Here is a 16,271-nt window from a genome sequence, read left to right as displayed (position 1 = left end):
AGAGAAGGAGCCGTTGGTGATATTGTCCGGAAACGGTCGAGAAGCAGGAGAGCCGGACCTGTGAGGAACAGCGTGTCGGTGGAAAGACAAGTTTCACCCGCTACCTGTGCGGAGAGATGTGAGCCTGGCTGCTAAGGTGACATGAGAGGACGACTAGGGCAGGAGCGCGTGCTCCACTCTGAAGAAGGAGTCTCCGCAGAAGGGAGGCCTGTCCTGGGCCCCTGGGCCCAAGGGGACAGCAGCTCCTTGGCCACCTGTCCCTGGTGCAGACATGTGCTTGCCACCAGGCGCCTATGCTGAACTCGCAGTTGTAGCTCCCTGAAAGAAAGGACCATCAGAAGCCGTTCTCCTCCATGATGTGGAAGCTTTCGTATGGCACGTGTTGTCCGGAGGAGTGAGGACAGTCCACCACTGCTCCCCATCCCAGGGCACGGCGGTCTGTAGGGATCCTGTCGCCTCTCCTCTCCTGTGAGGAAGGCACTGGACTAGTCCCCCAGTCCGCCTGAGCACCAGAGCAAATTGCCAAACCTCGCCTACGCCAGGAGATGGTAGTGGGCATACAGTGCCATGCTAGGACACGCACGCTGCTGCATGGTTGTGCCTCTGTTTGCTTAATTCGGCTTGGCAGTTTGAACCGACGACGCCAAAATGGAGCCCTGGAAAGCAAAGCCAAAGAGGAATTAGCTCTCCCGCAGCACTTCTTCCCTGACGCGACAGAGGGAAAACCCAAAGCCTAGCTGAGGAAGCAGCGGCGAATTGCTGTTGGCTCCAAGCCTAAAGCCTCTCGAAAGCACAGCATTTGCTGAGAAATCAGAGTCAGTTCTGCTGGCTGCTGTGCTGCTTGCCTTAGCCTAGTATTCGCAGCACGGTAGGAGAAACCCTCGTAGAGCGAAAGCCTCTTTGCCCGGGCATCCCCTCTGGGAAAGCACAGCATTCTTTGGGAAATCAGAGTCGGGGCTATGGGATGCGGCTGCTGCTTGCCTGAGCTAGTCTCCACAGCACGATGTAATAAACCCGCATGGAGCGAAATCCTCATTGCCCCGTCATTCACTTTGCCTGAGAGACACTTTGGCTGCGAAGGAGACACGAGGGAACGAGAAGGGCAGGGGCGCGTGCTCCACTCTGAAGGAGTCTGGGCAGAAGACATGCCTGTCCTGGGCTCCTGGGCCAAAGGGGACAGCAGCTCTTTGGCCACCTGACGATAGGGCAGACGTGGGCTTGCCACCAGGCGCCCAGCCCTGAACTCGCAGAAACAGCTCCTGGAGGAACGGGCAGTCAGATGCCATCTTCCTCCAGGATGTAGCAGCATTGGCGGAGGCAGCGAGTGTCCTGGGGAAGGAGGGACAGTTACCCATTACTCCCCATTCCAGGGCGCGGCGGTGTGCAGTGATCGTGTCGCATCTCCTCTCGGCTGGAAAGGCACTGGCCTAGTCCCTGTCCACCTGAACACCACAGCAAAAGGGCTGGTCTTGCCTACGGCGGGAGATGAAATTGTGAGCAGAGTGCCCTCCTAGGCCACACACGCTGCTGCAGGGTCGAGGCTGTGTCTGCTTATTTCGGCTAGGCAGAGTGAACCCAGGACTAGAACATGGAGCCCAGAAAAGCAAGGCCCAAGAGGCATCAGCTCTGCCCCAGCTCTTTATCCCTGACTCGACAGAGCGAACGACCAAAGCCTTGCTGAGGAAGCCGCAGAGAAGTACCATTCTCGCCAAGCTGAAAACCTCTGCGATAGCATAGCAGTCACTGGGAAATCAGAGTCGGTTCTGTGGGCTGCTCTTGCTGGGTGCCTTAGCCTAGTCTTGGCAGCAAGGTGGGATAAACCCGCATACAGCGAAAGCCTCTTTGCCCGGGCATCCCCTCTGGGAAAGCACAGGATTCTTTGGGAAATCAGAATCGGGTCTGTGGGATGCGGCTATTCCTTGCCTAAGCGTGTCTCCACAGCTCAGTGTAATATACCCGCATGGAGCGAAATCGGCTTTGCCCGGGCATCCCCTCTGCCTGAGGGAGATGCTTGGTTGCGCCTGTGGGAAGAGCCTTAAGGAAAGGGACTCGTCTGTCACTGCGCTCCCCAGCAGCATGTCTGGGGAAGGTGCAGCACGCTGCCCCGGAGAAGAGAAGGAGTCTTTGGCCCTGTTTTCAGAAACAGTCTCCAAGCAGGAGAGCCGGTCCTGTCAGGAACAGCGGGCGGTGGCAAGACAAGTGTCTCCCGCGCCCTGCGCGGAGAGACGGAAGCCTGGCTGGTCGGTGGTAAGACAAGTGTCACCCTCTCTCTGTGTGGAGAGACGGAAACATGGCTGAGAAGGAGACCCGAGGGGACGACTAGGGCAGGGGCGCGTGCTCCACTGTGAGGAAGGAGTCTGGGCAGAAGGCATGCCTGTCCTGGGCCCCTGAGCCCAAGGGGAAAACAGCTCCTTGGCCACATGTCCCTGGTTCAGACATGTGCTTGCCACCAGGACCATAACCTGAACACACAGAAGTAGCTCCCTAAAGGAACGGGTCGTCAGATAAGATCTTCCTCCAGGATGTGGAAGCATTCGCGGTGGCCGGGCTGGCTGGGGAAGGAGTGAGATAAGTCCCCCACAGCTCTCCATCCCAGTGCACAGGCAGTGTGCAGGGATCCTGTCGCCTCTCCTCTCCTGTGGGGAAGGCACTGGCCTAGTCCCCTAGTCCGCCTGAGCACCAGAGCAAAAGGCCAAGTGTTGCCTATACCGGGAGATGGTAGTGTGCATAGAGTGCCATCCTAGGCCACGCATGCTGCTGCAGGTTGTGGCTATGTCTGCTTAGTTCGGCCTGGCAGGTTGAACCCAGGGCGCCAACATAGAGCCAATGAAAGCAAGGCCCAAGAGGCACCAGCTCTCCCCCAGATTTTCTTCCCTGATGCGAAAGAGCGAACACCCAAAGCCTTCCTGAGGAAGCAGCGGCGAAGTGCGGTTCGCGCCAAGCCCAAAGCCTCTGCGTGCGCAAGGCAGTCTCTCTGAAATCAGAGTCGGTTCTGCGGGCTGCTGTTGCTGCTTGCCTTAACCTAGTGTTCACAGCACAGTGGGAGAAACCCGAATAGAGCAAATGCCTCTTTGTTCCTGCATCCCCTCTGCGAAAGCACAGCATTCACTGGGAAATCAGTGTCGGTTCTGGGGGATGCTGATGCTGCTTGCCTGAACATAGTCTCTGGAGCATCGTGGGAGAAACCTGTATGGAGCGAAATCATCTTAGCCCGGGCATTCCCTCTGCCTGGGAGTGAAGCGTGGTTAAGCCCGTGGAAAGAGCCTTAAGGAAAGGGACACGTCTGTGACTGCACTCCCCACTAGCATGTCTGGGGAAGGCACAGCACGCCGCCCCGGGAGAAGAGAAGGAGCCATTGGCTTTGCAGTCGGGAAACAGTTGTGAAGCAGGAGAGCCTGGCATGGCAGGAACAGCGGGCGGATGGCAAGGCAAGTGTCACCACAGTCCTTGATGACACTTTTGAGTCAAGGCTCATCTACTCTACAGATGAGACTACTCTGTAAACTTTGTAAAGGCAACATGTTTAAAGGCAACATCATGAAAGAATGTTTGGTGGATTGTTTTGGTTTTCTATTCATGGTATCAGATGAGTTTAAGGGAGCATAATCCAATAAAAAATTTAAAGTTAATTTTAAAATATAAGAAAAAAACACATTTTAATATCTTTGCTTTTGTGGTTCCTGCAAATGAAACTGCAAGAAATGGCTGAGAACATTTTCTTTTTTTCTGTTTGTTTTTCTTCAATTTGGACCTCCTCCTTAGGTCTCTGAACTAAGAATGCTTACACAGACATACCCAGAGCAATAACTTAATATATGTGCTGACAAAGGAGCACACCAGAGCAATAAGTTAAATGAAGATTGTGTGGGGAAGACAAAACAATTATTCCATAAATTGAGTGGGTTTTGAATGGGACATGAAGGGCTGATTTGTGAGTTAGGAAAAAATATATATATATAAAGACTTAATGAAGGTTTAATTAAAGCATAACAACTATGCTGTATTACTGAAATATATTAAAATGATGATATGGAAATACCTTGACTATTACTTAATATCTCACAGAGTAACATCAAATCACCTATTAATCCTTTCTACTAACAGCTGTTCTTCTGTTTGACTTTACATAACATGTGATGGATTGACATTTGTAGAAATAAGGGGGAAACATGGAAGAAAGTGAACAATTAGAAAGGATCAAAATACAGTAATAAAACAGGTAAATAACCAGTGAATATTTACTATAATGTAAATATATGCTGCCTCAATGCATGCACATTTATAAACTGAGAATTTTCAGGAGTGACAGCCAATGTAGAAAATCTAGATGGTGTTATAAAAAATTCCATAAAACCCTTTGCATTAGTTTAACAGCTTGGTATAATATTTAGAAACCAGACTGTGTAATTTCTTTGAGAAGTTAAACATAGAAAAACATGGCTGAAATAATGATAAACACTTAACATTTACTTAAATTTTTGTTTATTTTTATCCTTTAAGGCCCATATTGTGTTCATAATGTCCCAAGTATTTGTGGTTGTTAGAGAAAAGTAAATTTGAAAATTTCCATGGGGAGGGGAAATGGTATCTGTTTGTAAAACAAAACAAAACAAAACAAAGACACAGGGCACCTTTCCTATGGTTGTGAGCTGCCCTTCCCTTACTGCTCAATGCATTTTCATTAACACCCACCTCACAGTCCATAGGCAGCCATATGTGTTCCCATCTTTAAGAAATTTTATCCTACAAGTCTTTCCTCATGACACTGTTGCCTATGACATAAATCAAACAGACATTCAACCTCTTGGAATGGAATCAGAAACCCACAAAGCTGACTGCTGTCAGGACTCATAAGGAAGGCAATTAATACATTTATTATTTAGGAGAGGAGTTGTTTGCTTTCCAAAAATCCATGCAGAGTTGGAATGTTATCTGGAGTGTATATCAAACTAACGAAGCTAAAATGTCTTTTTATCTCAGGTTCACCCATTTGACAATCATTATATTTTCTCCTTGATCTCTGGTTTGGTCAGCTATGCTAGTGTCAGAACACTTAATTCATTCAGTCAATCAACAAAGACCTATTGAGTACTAATTTTTTGTGGGTGGGATGAATAAGACAAATATCTGCCACAATGGAGCATATGATCTAGAGTTTAAAATTCATATTTGAATTACTTACATACCACCACATACATGAATTACATACTTACCACCACAAATGTAAACAACACTTTTAAAATTGAAAAAGAATTAGATGATAATGATGTTAAGGAGAAGACCTTAATATTAAAAGCAATAAAATTGATGTGTCTATTAGTAGAAAAAAAATGGTCATATATTAACTAAAGTAAATTTTAGGGGTCCCTGGGTGACTCAATCGGTTAAGCAGCTGCCTTTGGCTCAGGTCGTGATCCCAGGGTCCTGGGATTAAGACCTGCATCGGGCTCACTGCTGGGTAATAAGCCTGCCTCTAGATCTTCCTCTGCCTGCCACTCTGCCAACTTGAGCTCTCTCTCTCTCTCTCTGTCAAATAAACAAAATCTTTAAAAATAGATAAATATAAAGTAACACTTACTGAAGATTTGGGGACGGTGATGTAATCAAGATGACAACATGGATGCATGGATGGTTCCTTATTTATTGCTAAAGGTAAATGTATAGTCAAAACCAGATTCTCCAATACTGTAATGGTGATATAGAAATCATTTACTAATCTAGTTTAAAAGTTAAAAAACAAGCTTATTAAAAATAACTATAACTGCAATCATTTGTTATTAAAAGTACAATATAAAAATGATCAAAATGTAAAAACATCAATAACCTCTTGTTATAGAAGTATAAATTTTCTGTACACTATTGAAGTTCAGTTGCTTTCAACATATAATGGAATGTTATAACTAACATATTTTATATAAACTTAATGGTAAATATAAAAAAATATGTAGTAGATACACAAAAGATTTTGATAAAGAAGTTAAAACGTACTGCCACAAAAAGTCATCAGATTACAAAGAGAACAATACAGGAAATAAAAAGCAGAGCATCTACAAAAGAGCAAACAATTAACATAGAAACAAAACAGATAAGCACTGGGGAAAGAAAAAAATTTTTAAAAAGGGAGGGGAAGACAAGCCATAATACACTTAACTATAAGTAACAAACTGATTGTTTCTGGAGGGGAGATGGGCAGGAGAATGGGCTAAGTCAGTAAAAATTATTAAGAGGTCACTTGTGATGAGCATTGAATGTTATATGTAAATGACAAATTACTAAATTCTAATCCTGAAACTAATATTACACTATATATTAACTAAAATTTAAATAAATCAGGAAATATAAAAAGAATCAAAGGCAATAGTTAGGTCTTTACCTATCAATAATTACTTTAACTGTAAGTGAATGGAATCATCCAGTTGGAAATCATAGAAAGGCTAGAATAGATTTAAAAAACAAACAAAAAACACAAGATCCAACAATATGTTGCGTATAAAAAATGCCTTTAGCTTTAAGGACACACATGGGCAGAGAGTAAAGGGATGGAAAAAGATATTCCAAGCTAATGATAACAAAAGAAAACAAGGGTAGCAATAACTATAACAGACAAAATAGGGTTTATATAAGCTAAAAATCACCACAGTCATTATACAATAAGAAAAGTGTCATCAATTCATCCATACAGTAACTGTAAATATCATGTACCTAATATTGAGCCCCATAAATATATAAAACAAATACTAACAAAACAAAAAGGAGAAATAAATAGCAATACAATAGTATCTGGGGACAATAATACCCCACTCTTACATATGGATAGATCATCCAAACAGAAAATCAATAAGAAAATAGTGAATTTAAACACTGCCTGGACAACTGGGTGGCTCAGTCAGTTAAGCCTTTGCCTTTGGCTCAGGTTGTGATCCCAGGGTCCTGAGATAGAGTCCCACATTGGGCTCCCTGCTCAGGAGGGTATCTTCTCCCTCTGTCTCTGCCCTTACCCCTTGCTCATTCTCTCCGCCCTGCTCTCTCTCAACCAACCAAACAAACAAACAAAACAAAACAAACAAACAAATAAGAACTATGTCAAATGAAACTAATATATTTACAGGATATTCCATCCAATAGTATCATAATAAATATTCTTCTCAAACACACGTGGAAAATTGTCTAGGATAGATCACATTTTAAACCACAAAACAAGAGTCCCCCCAAAATCAATAATATCGAAAGCATATCGAGTATATTTCCAGCCAAAATAATATGAAGCTAGAAATCAATACCGAAGGAAATTTGGAAAATTTAAAAATACACAGACATACACATTTTTAAACAAACAAAAAATCAAAAAAAGAAGACAAAGTGGGAATAAAAATACATCTTGAGGAAAATAAAAAAATATATACCAAAAAATTATGAGAAGCAGCAAAGCAGTTATAAAAGGAAATTTTATAGCTATAAATGTATTTAAAAAACATTTCAAATAAAGAACCATATAACAGCTCAAAAAAGTACAGAAAGAAAAAAGTAAACTTAAAAGTAGCAAAAGCAATTAAAAAAATAAAAATTAGGGCAGAAATAAATGAAATATAGAATTAAGAAATTAGAAAGTTTTTTAAAATGGTAAATAAAATTAGACTTGGTAATGATAAATAAAAAAAGACAGCTAGACTAAATCAGAAAAAAGAGAGAAGACTCAATAAAATTAGAAATGTAAAAGGACACATTATAACAGATACCACAGAAATATAAAAGATAACAGACAGTTAAATGCCAGCAAATCAAAAGCCTAGAGGAAATGGACAAATTCCTAGGCACATACAACCTATCAAGACTGAATCATAAGGACATAAAAAATGTGAACAGACCAATTAGGAATAAGGAGATTGAATTCGTAATATAAACCTTCTAACAAATAAAAGTCCAGAATCAGATGATGTCCACAGTGAATTCTACCAAACATTTTAAGAAGAAATAATACAAACACTTGTAAAACCCTTCCCAAAAGTTGAAGTGGTTGAAATACTCCGAGGCACTTTTCAAATCAGCAACAAAAAGAACTACTGGATCATATCCCTGATAAATAAAAAATGTAAAAATTCTCTACAAAATGCTACAAAACTGAATTCACCAGCACCTATCAGTAAATGTGATGCATTATATTAATAGAATGATCAATGATATCTCATATGATCAATTCCATATATGCAGAAAAGGCATTTGGCAAAATTCAACACCCTTTCATAATAAAAATACTCAACAAACTGGGTACAGAAAGAATACACATCAACACAATGAAAACCACATATTCCGTGGAAGGATTCAAATTGGCCGAGAAGTAGCAGGCTGAGACGACATCAGGTAGCAGGAGATCAGTAGATAGCTTATCTAACCATTGCAAAAACCTACAAGTCCAATGGGAGATCAAAGAGAAGGAGAGCAACAATTCTAGAAAGAGAAAATTGATCACTTTCTGAAAGGTAGAACCGGCGGAAAAGAGAACCCTAAGAAAGGGAAGGTAGACTGCGGGGGGAGGGACCAGCTCCCGGCAAGCTGTGGAGCAATGGAGCACAAAATCAGGACTTTTTAAATTTGATCCACTGAGGGATATCACCCCAGAGGCTAAATCAGAGTGAAGCCCAAGTGGGGTCAGCATAGCCCCAGGTCCCTCAGGGTCACAGAAGGACCAGGGGTATCTGAATGTCACAGAATTCACAGGTATTAGAGTGGGGAAGCTGGCTACAGAGACAAAGCTGAGGAGTGAGCTCTCAACCCAGGGTTACTTTGAACCAGGAATAGGCAGGGTGAGCTTGGAGCATGGCCAAGGGCCAGGGAGACAGGAGTAATTGAGCTCTTTTCTCTAAGCACGGCCAGAGGCCAGGGAGATGAGAATGACCAAGGACATTTCTCCAAGTGCGAATGACAGAGTGCTTTTCTCCAAGCATGGCCAGAGGCCGGGAAGATGGGAGTGATTAAGCACTTTTCTTTGAGGGTACATTGAGGAGCGGGGCCCTGAGTTCTCCACTCCTCTGGGCCGGATTGTGAGACCGCCATTATCATTCCATCATCGAGAACTCTACGGAAAGCCTTCAGGGAACAAAAGTTCACGGATTACTTAGCCCTACCCTAGGTAAGGGCAGGATAAATCCATTCGGGCAAAGACACTTGAGAATCAATACAAAAGGCTCCTTCCCCAGAAGACCAACAAGAAACCCAGCCAAGATCAACTTCACTTACTAAAGAGAACAGTGGAATTCCAGAGGAGGAGAAAGCAAAACAAGGAATTCATGGCTTTCTCCCAATGATTCTTTAGTCTTGCAGTTATATATTTTTTCTTTTTTCTTCTGCTACTTTTTTTTAACTTTTATCAATTAGTCTTTCAATGATTTTTTAACGAGATTATTTTTTAAATAGCTTACAAAAAAATAATCTATTTTGAACCTTCATTACTATAGTCATATTTTATCCTCCATTGTATCTAACTATATATTTTTTTACACATAGGGTTTTTTTTCTTCTAAATAATTTGGGGTATAACTTCTCCTAATAGACCAAAATATACCCTAAATCTAGCTCCAAGATTGTTCTAGTGTCCAGACTGAGCAAATTTTCTCCAGTTTATTTTTCTTTATAGTCCCAACCAACTTGCTCTATCAACTTATTTTTTAGAAATTATTTTTTTTTAACTCATTTTTATAGGTTCATTCCATCCCATCATTGTGCCTACCCTTATATGTTTTTCATCCTTTAAAATCCTGGGAGGTAGTTTCTTCTAAGAGACCAAAATACTCCTAAAATTAAGTGAGTGACCCTAGTCTAGTCACAAGTCTAGTATATATATAATTTTTTTTTCTTTGGTAATATTCTTTCCTTGTTTTCTTTTTTTTTAACCTTTTTTCCCCTAGAACTTCTTTTTTATCCCCTTTCGTTCTCCCACAACTTGGGGTCTCTTCCGATTTGGTTAAAGCACAATTTCCTGGGGTCTTTGCCACCCTTTTAGCATTTTATTTGCTCCTTTATATATTCTTATTTGCTCAAAATGACAAGGTGGTAAAACTCATCACAAGAAAAAGAACAAGAGGCAGTACCAAAGGCTAGGGAACTAATCAAAACAGACATTGGTAATATGACAGAACTAGAGTTCAGAATGACAACTCTCAGGGTTCTAGCTGGGCTCGAAAAAGGCATGGAAGATATTAGAGAAACCCTCTCCAGAGAGATAAAAGCCCTTTCAGGAGAAATAAAAGAACTAAAATCTAACCAAGTTGAAATCAAAAGAGCTATTAATGAGGTGCAATAAAAAATGGAAGTTCTTACTGCTAGGATAAATGAGGCAAAAGAATTAGTGATACAGAAGACCAAATGATGGAGAATAAAAAGCTGAGCAAAAGAGAGACAAACAAATACTGGACCATGAGGAGAGAATTTGAGAGATAAGTGAGACCATAAGACGACAAAACATTAGAATAATTGGGATGCCAGAAGAAGAAGAAAGAGAGAGGGGAGCAGAAGGTATATTGGAGAGAATTTTTGTAGAGAATTTCCCTAATATGGCAAAGGGAACAAACATCAAAATCCAGGAGATGCAAAGAATGACCCTCAAAATCAATAAAAATAGGTCCACACCCCGTAACCTGATAGTAAAATTTACAACTGTTAACGACAAAGAGAAAACCCTGAAAGCAGCCTGGGAGAAGAACTGTACAACAGTAAAAACATTTGATTGGCAGCAGACATATCCACAGAGACCTGGCAGGCCAGAAAGACCTGGCATGATAACTTCAGAGTGTTAAGTGAGTAAAACATGCAGCCAAGAATACTATATACAGCTAGGCTATCATTGAAAATAGAAGGAGAGATTAAAAAGCTACCAGGACAAACAAAAGCTGAAAGAATTTGCAAACACCAAACCAACTCTAAAGGAAATATTGAAAGGAGTCCTCTAAGCAAAGAGAGAGCCTAAAAGTAGTAGATCAGAAAGGAACAGAAACAATATACAGTAACAGTCATATTATAGGCAATACAATGCCACTAAATTCATATCTCTCAATAGTTACCCTGAATGTAAATGGCCTAAAGGCACCAATCAAAAGACACAGGGTATCAGAATGGATAAAAAGCAAAACCCGTCAATATGCTGCCCAAGAAACTCATCATAGACCCGAAGACACCCCCAGATTTAAAGAGAGGGGGTGGAAAACAATGTACCTTGCTAATGGCCATCAGAAGAAAGCTGGGGTATCAATCCTTATATCAGATCAATTAGATTTTAAGCCAAAGACTATAATAAGAGATGAGGAAGGACACATTATCATACTCAAAGGGTCTGTCCAACAAGAAGACCTAACAATTTTAAATATCTATGTCCTTAACATGGGAGCAGCCAACTAAATAAACCAATTAATAACAAAATCAAAGAAACACATCGACAATAATAAAATAATAGTAGGGGAATTTAACACTCCCCTCATTGAAATGGACAGATCATCCAAGCAACAGATCAACAAGGAAAAAGGCCTTAAATGACACACTGGACAAGATGGACATCACAGGTATATTCAACACATTCCATCCCAAAATAACAGATACACATTCTTCTCTAGTGCACATGGAACATTCTCCAGAATAGACCACATCCTGGGTCATGAATCAGATCTCAACCATTATCAAAAGATTGGGATCATCCCCTGCATATTCTCAGACCACAATGCTCTGAAACTAGAACTCAATCACAAGAGGAAATTTGGAAAGAACACAAATACATGGAGACTAAACCGCATCCTTCTAAAAAATGAATTGGTCAACCAGGAAATTAAAGAAGAATTGAAAAAATTCATGGAAACAAATGATAATGAAAACAAAAGTGTTCAAAATCTGTGGGATACAGCAAAGGCAGTCCTGAGAGGAAAATATAAAGCTGTACAAGCCTTTCTCAAGAAATAAGAAAGATCTCAAATACACAACATAACCCTACTCCTAAAGGAGTTGCATAAAGAACAACAAAGAAAGCCTAAACCCAGCAGGAGAAGAGGAATAATAAAGATCATGGCAGAAATCAATGAAATAGAAACAAAAAAAAAAACACCACCAACAACAACAAAAAAAAAACAATAGGACAAATCAACAAAACTAGGAGGTGGTTCTTTGAAAGAATTAATAAGATTGATAAACCCCTTTCCAGACTTATCAAAAAGAAAAGAGAAAGGACTCAAATAAATAAAATCATGATTGAAAGAAGATAGATCACAACCAACATCAAAGAAATACAAACAATTATAAGAACATACTATGAGCAACTCTACGCCAACAAATTCAACAATCTGGAAGAAATAGGTACATTCCTAGAGACATATAAACTACCACAACTGAACCAGGAAGAAATAGAAAACCTGAACAGACACATAACCAGTACGGAGATTGAAACAGTCATCAAAAATCTCCAAACAAACAAAAGCCCCGGGCCAGATGGCTTCCCAGGGGAATTCTACCAAACATTTAAAGAAGAATTAATTCCTATTCTCCTGAAACTGTTCCCAAAAAATAGAAATGGAAGGAAAATTTCCAAACTCTTTTTTTCTGAGGCCAGCATCACCTTGAACCCAAAACCAGACAAGGATCCCATCAAAAAAGAGAACTACAGACCAATATCCTTGATGAACACAGATGCAAAAATTCTCACCAAAATACTAGCCAATTGGATTCAATAGTACATTAAATGGATTATTCACCACGACCAAGTGGGAATTATTCCAGGGCTACAAGGTTGGTTCAACTTCTGCAAATCAATCAATGTGATACAACACATTAATAAAAGAAAGAACAAGAGCCATCTGATACTCTCCATAGATGCTGAAAAAGCATTTGACAAAGTGCAGTATCCCTTCCTGATTAAAACTCTTCAAAGTGTAGGGATAGAAGGCACATATTATCAATATTATCAAAGCCATCTATGAAAAACCCACTGTAAATACCATTCTCAATGGAGAAAAACTGAATACTTTTCCGCTGAGGTCAGGAACACAGCAGGGATGTCCGTTATCATGACACTGCTATTCAAAATCGTACTAGAAGTCCTAGCCTCAGCAATCAGACAACAAAAAGAAATTAAAGGCATGGAAATTTTGCCAAATTGGCAAAAGAGAATTCAAACTATCACTGTTTGCAGATGATATGATACTGTATGTGGAAAACTTAAATGACTCCACTCAAAATCTGCTCTAACTTGTATAGGAATTCTGTAAAGTGTCAGGATATAAAATCAATGCACAGAAATTGGTTGCATTTTTTTTATACCAATAAGACAGAAGAAATAGAAATTAAGGAGTGAATCCCATTTACAGTTGCACCCAAAACCCTAAGATACCTAGGTATAAACCTAACCAAAGAGACAAAGAATCTATACTCAGAAAACTCTAAAGCACTCATGAAAAAAATCGAAGAAGACACAAAGAAATGGAAAAATGTTCCATGCTCCTGTATTGGAAGAACAAATATTGTGAAAATGTCTATGCTACCTAAAGCAATCTACACATTTAATGCAATCCCTATCAAAATCCCATCCTTTTTTTTTTTAAAGAAATGGGGCAAATAATCCTAAAATTTATATGGAACCAGAAAATATCTCGAGTAGCCAGAGGAATATTGAAAAAGAAAGCCAAGGTTGTTGGCATCACAATTCCAGACTTCAAGCTCTATTACAAAGTTGTCATCATCAAGATAGTAGGGAACTGTCACAAAAACAGACATAGATCAATGGAACAGAATAGAGAGCCCAGAAATACACCCTCAACTCTATGGTCAACTAATCTTCAACAAAACAGGAAGGAATGTCCAATGGAAAAAAGACAGCCTCTTCAACAAAAGGTGTTGGGAAAATGGAACAGCCACATGCAGAAAAATGAAATTGGACCATTTCCTTACACCATACATGAAAATAGACTGGAAATGGATGAAGAAGCATAATGTGAGAAAGGAATCCATCAAAATCCTTGAGGAGAGAACAGGTAGCAACCTCTTTGACCTCAGCAGCAGCAACTTCTTCCTAGGAACATCGCCAAAGGCAAGGGTAGCAAGGGCAAAAATGAACTATTGGGATTTCATCAGATCAAAAAGCTTTTGCACAGCAAAGGAAACAGTTAACAAAGCCAAAAGATAACTGTCAGAATGGGAGAAGATATTTACAAATGACATACCAGATAAAGGGCCAGTATCCCAAATCTATAAAGAGCTTATCAAACTCAGCACCCTCAGAACAAATAATCCAATGAAGAAATGGACAGAAGACATGAACAGACATTTCTGCAAAGAATAAATCCAAATGGCCAACAGACACATGAAAATATGCTCCACATCACTCGGCATCAGGGAAATACAAATCAAAACCACAATAAGATACCACCTCACACCTTTCAGAATGGCTAAAATGAACAAGTCAGTCAATGGCAGATGTTGGCGAGGATGTGGAGAAAGGGGAACCCTCCTACACTGTACGTGGGAATGCAAGCTGGTGCAACCACTCTGGAAAACAGCGTGGAGGTTCCTCAAAAAGCTGAAAATAGAACTACCCTATGACCCAGTGATTGTATTACTGGGTATATACCCTAAATATACAAACGTGGCATTCTGAAGGGGGACATGCACCCAAATGTTTATAGCAGCAATGTCCACAATAGTTAAACTATGGAAAGAACCTAAGCGTCCTTCCACAGATGAATCAATAAATAAGATGTGGTATATATGTACAATGGAATACTATGCAGCCATCAAAAGAAATGAAATCTTGCTATTTGTGATGACGTGGATGGAACTAGAGGGTATTATGCTTGGCGAAATAAACCAATCTGAGAAAGACAACTATCATATGATCTCCCTGATACGATGAAGTGGAGATGCAACATAGGCAGTTTGGGGGGTACGAAAAGAAAAATAAAAGAAGATGGGATTGGGAGGGACACAAACCATAAAACACTGAATCTCACAAAACAGACTGAGGGTTGCTGGGGGGAGGTGTGTTGGGAGAGGAGGGTGGGGGTATGGACATTGGGGAGGGTATGTGCTATGGTGAGTGCTGTGAAATGTGTAAACCTGGTGATTCACAGACCTGTACTCCTAGGGATAAAAACACATTATATGTTTATAAAAAATTTTAAAAAATCAATTAAAAAACACATTTTGCAAGCCCAGAGCTAATCTCATATTCAATCAAAAAAGTTTGAAAGTTTTCACCTTAAAGATCAGAAACAAGACAAGTGTGTCCACTTTCACTACTCTCATTTGACATAGTACTGGATGTCCTAGCCAGAGAAACAAGGAGCACAAAGAAATAAAAGACTCCAAAAAAAAAAAAGGAGAAATAAAATTTTCCTTTTTTGGATAACATGAACTTACATGTAAAAAAATCCTAAAAACGTCACAAAAATATTTGAATAAACAAATTTAGTAAAGCTGCCAAATACAAGATCAATATATAAAAGACAAGAATTTTGTTTTGTTTTGTTTTGTTTTTAATGTGGAATGCTTCCCAGTTTTTCATGTCATCCTTGTTCAGTGATCACGCTAATCTTCTCTGCATCATTCCAATTTTAGTATATGTGCTGCCAAAGTAAGCACAAGACAGGAGCATTTTTACACTCTAATGATGAAAAACAATCTAATTCACAATAGCATCAAAAATAATAAAATACTTAGGAAAAGTTTTAACTAAGAAGATGAAAGATCTGTACCCCATAAACTATGACATTGATAAAGAAATTGAAGGAGATACAAATGGAAAGATAGCCCATATTTATGAACGGTAAGAATTAACATTGTTAAAATGTCCATACTACCGGAAACCATCTGTAAATTCTATTCCTATCAAAAATCCAAAGTTAGGGGCGCCTGGGTGGCTCAGTGGGTTAAGCCGCTGCCTTCGGCTCAGGTCATGATCCCAGGGTCCTGGGATCGTGCCCTGCATCAGGCTCTCTGCTCAGCAGGGAGCCTGCTTCCTCCTCTCTCTCTGCCTGCCTCTCTGCCTGCTTGTCATCTCTCTCTGTCAAATAAATAAATAAAAAATCTTTTAAAAAATATCCAATATTATTTTTTGACAGAAGTAAGTAAAGAATCCTAAAATTTATATGAGACCATAAAAGACAACAAATAATCAAAGCAGTTCTGAGAAAGAATGAAGAAGAGAAATTACACTTCTTGATTTGAAATTATACTACAAAGCCCTCAAGCTCAAAACAATAAAGTATACTGGCATAAAAACAGACCAATAAACAAGTAGAACAGAA

At 40.1% G+C, this 16,271-nt stretch overlaps 1 non-coding gene across 1 annotated transcript; it reads right to left on the bottom strand.

The window, feature by feature from the left end:
• Window positions 1-15,499: 15,499 nt before the first annotated feature.
• On the bottom strand, window positions 15,500-15,606 carry LOC131822305 (U6 spliceosomal RNA). Its single transcript, XR_009350184.1, has one exon. It is a non-coding gene; the product is annotated as a U6 spliceosomal RNA (small nuclear RNA).
• Window positions 15,607-16,271: the final 665 nt, after the last annotated feature.

The sequence above is a fragment of the Mustela lutreola genome, chromosome X, assembly GCF_030435805.1.
Source record: "Mustela lutreola isolate mMusLut2 chromosome X, mMusLut2.pri, whole genome shotgun sequence".
NCBI lineage: Eukaryota > Metazoa > Chordata > Mammalia > Carnivora > Mustelidae > Mustela > Mustela lutreola.
Note: the sequence above shows the minus strand (reverse complement) of the source record. Positions and strands in the feature narration are given on the sequence as shown.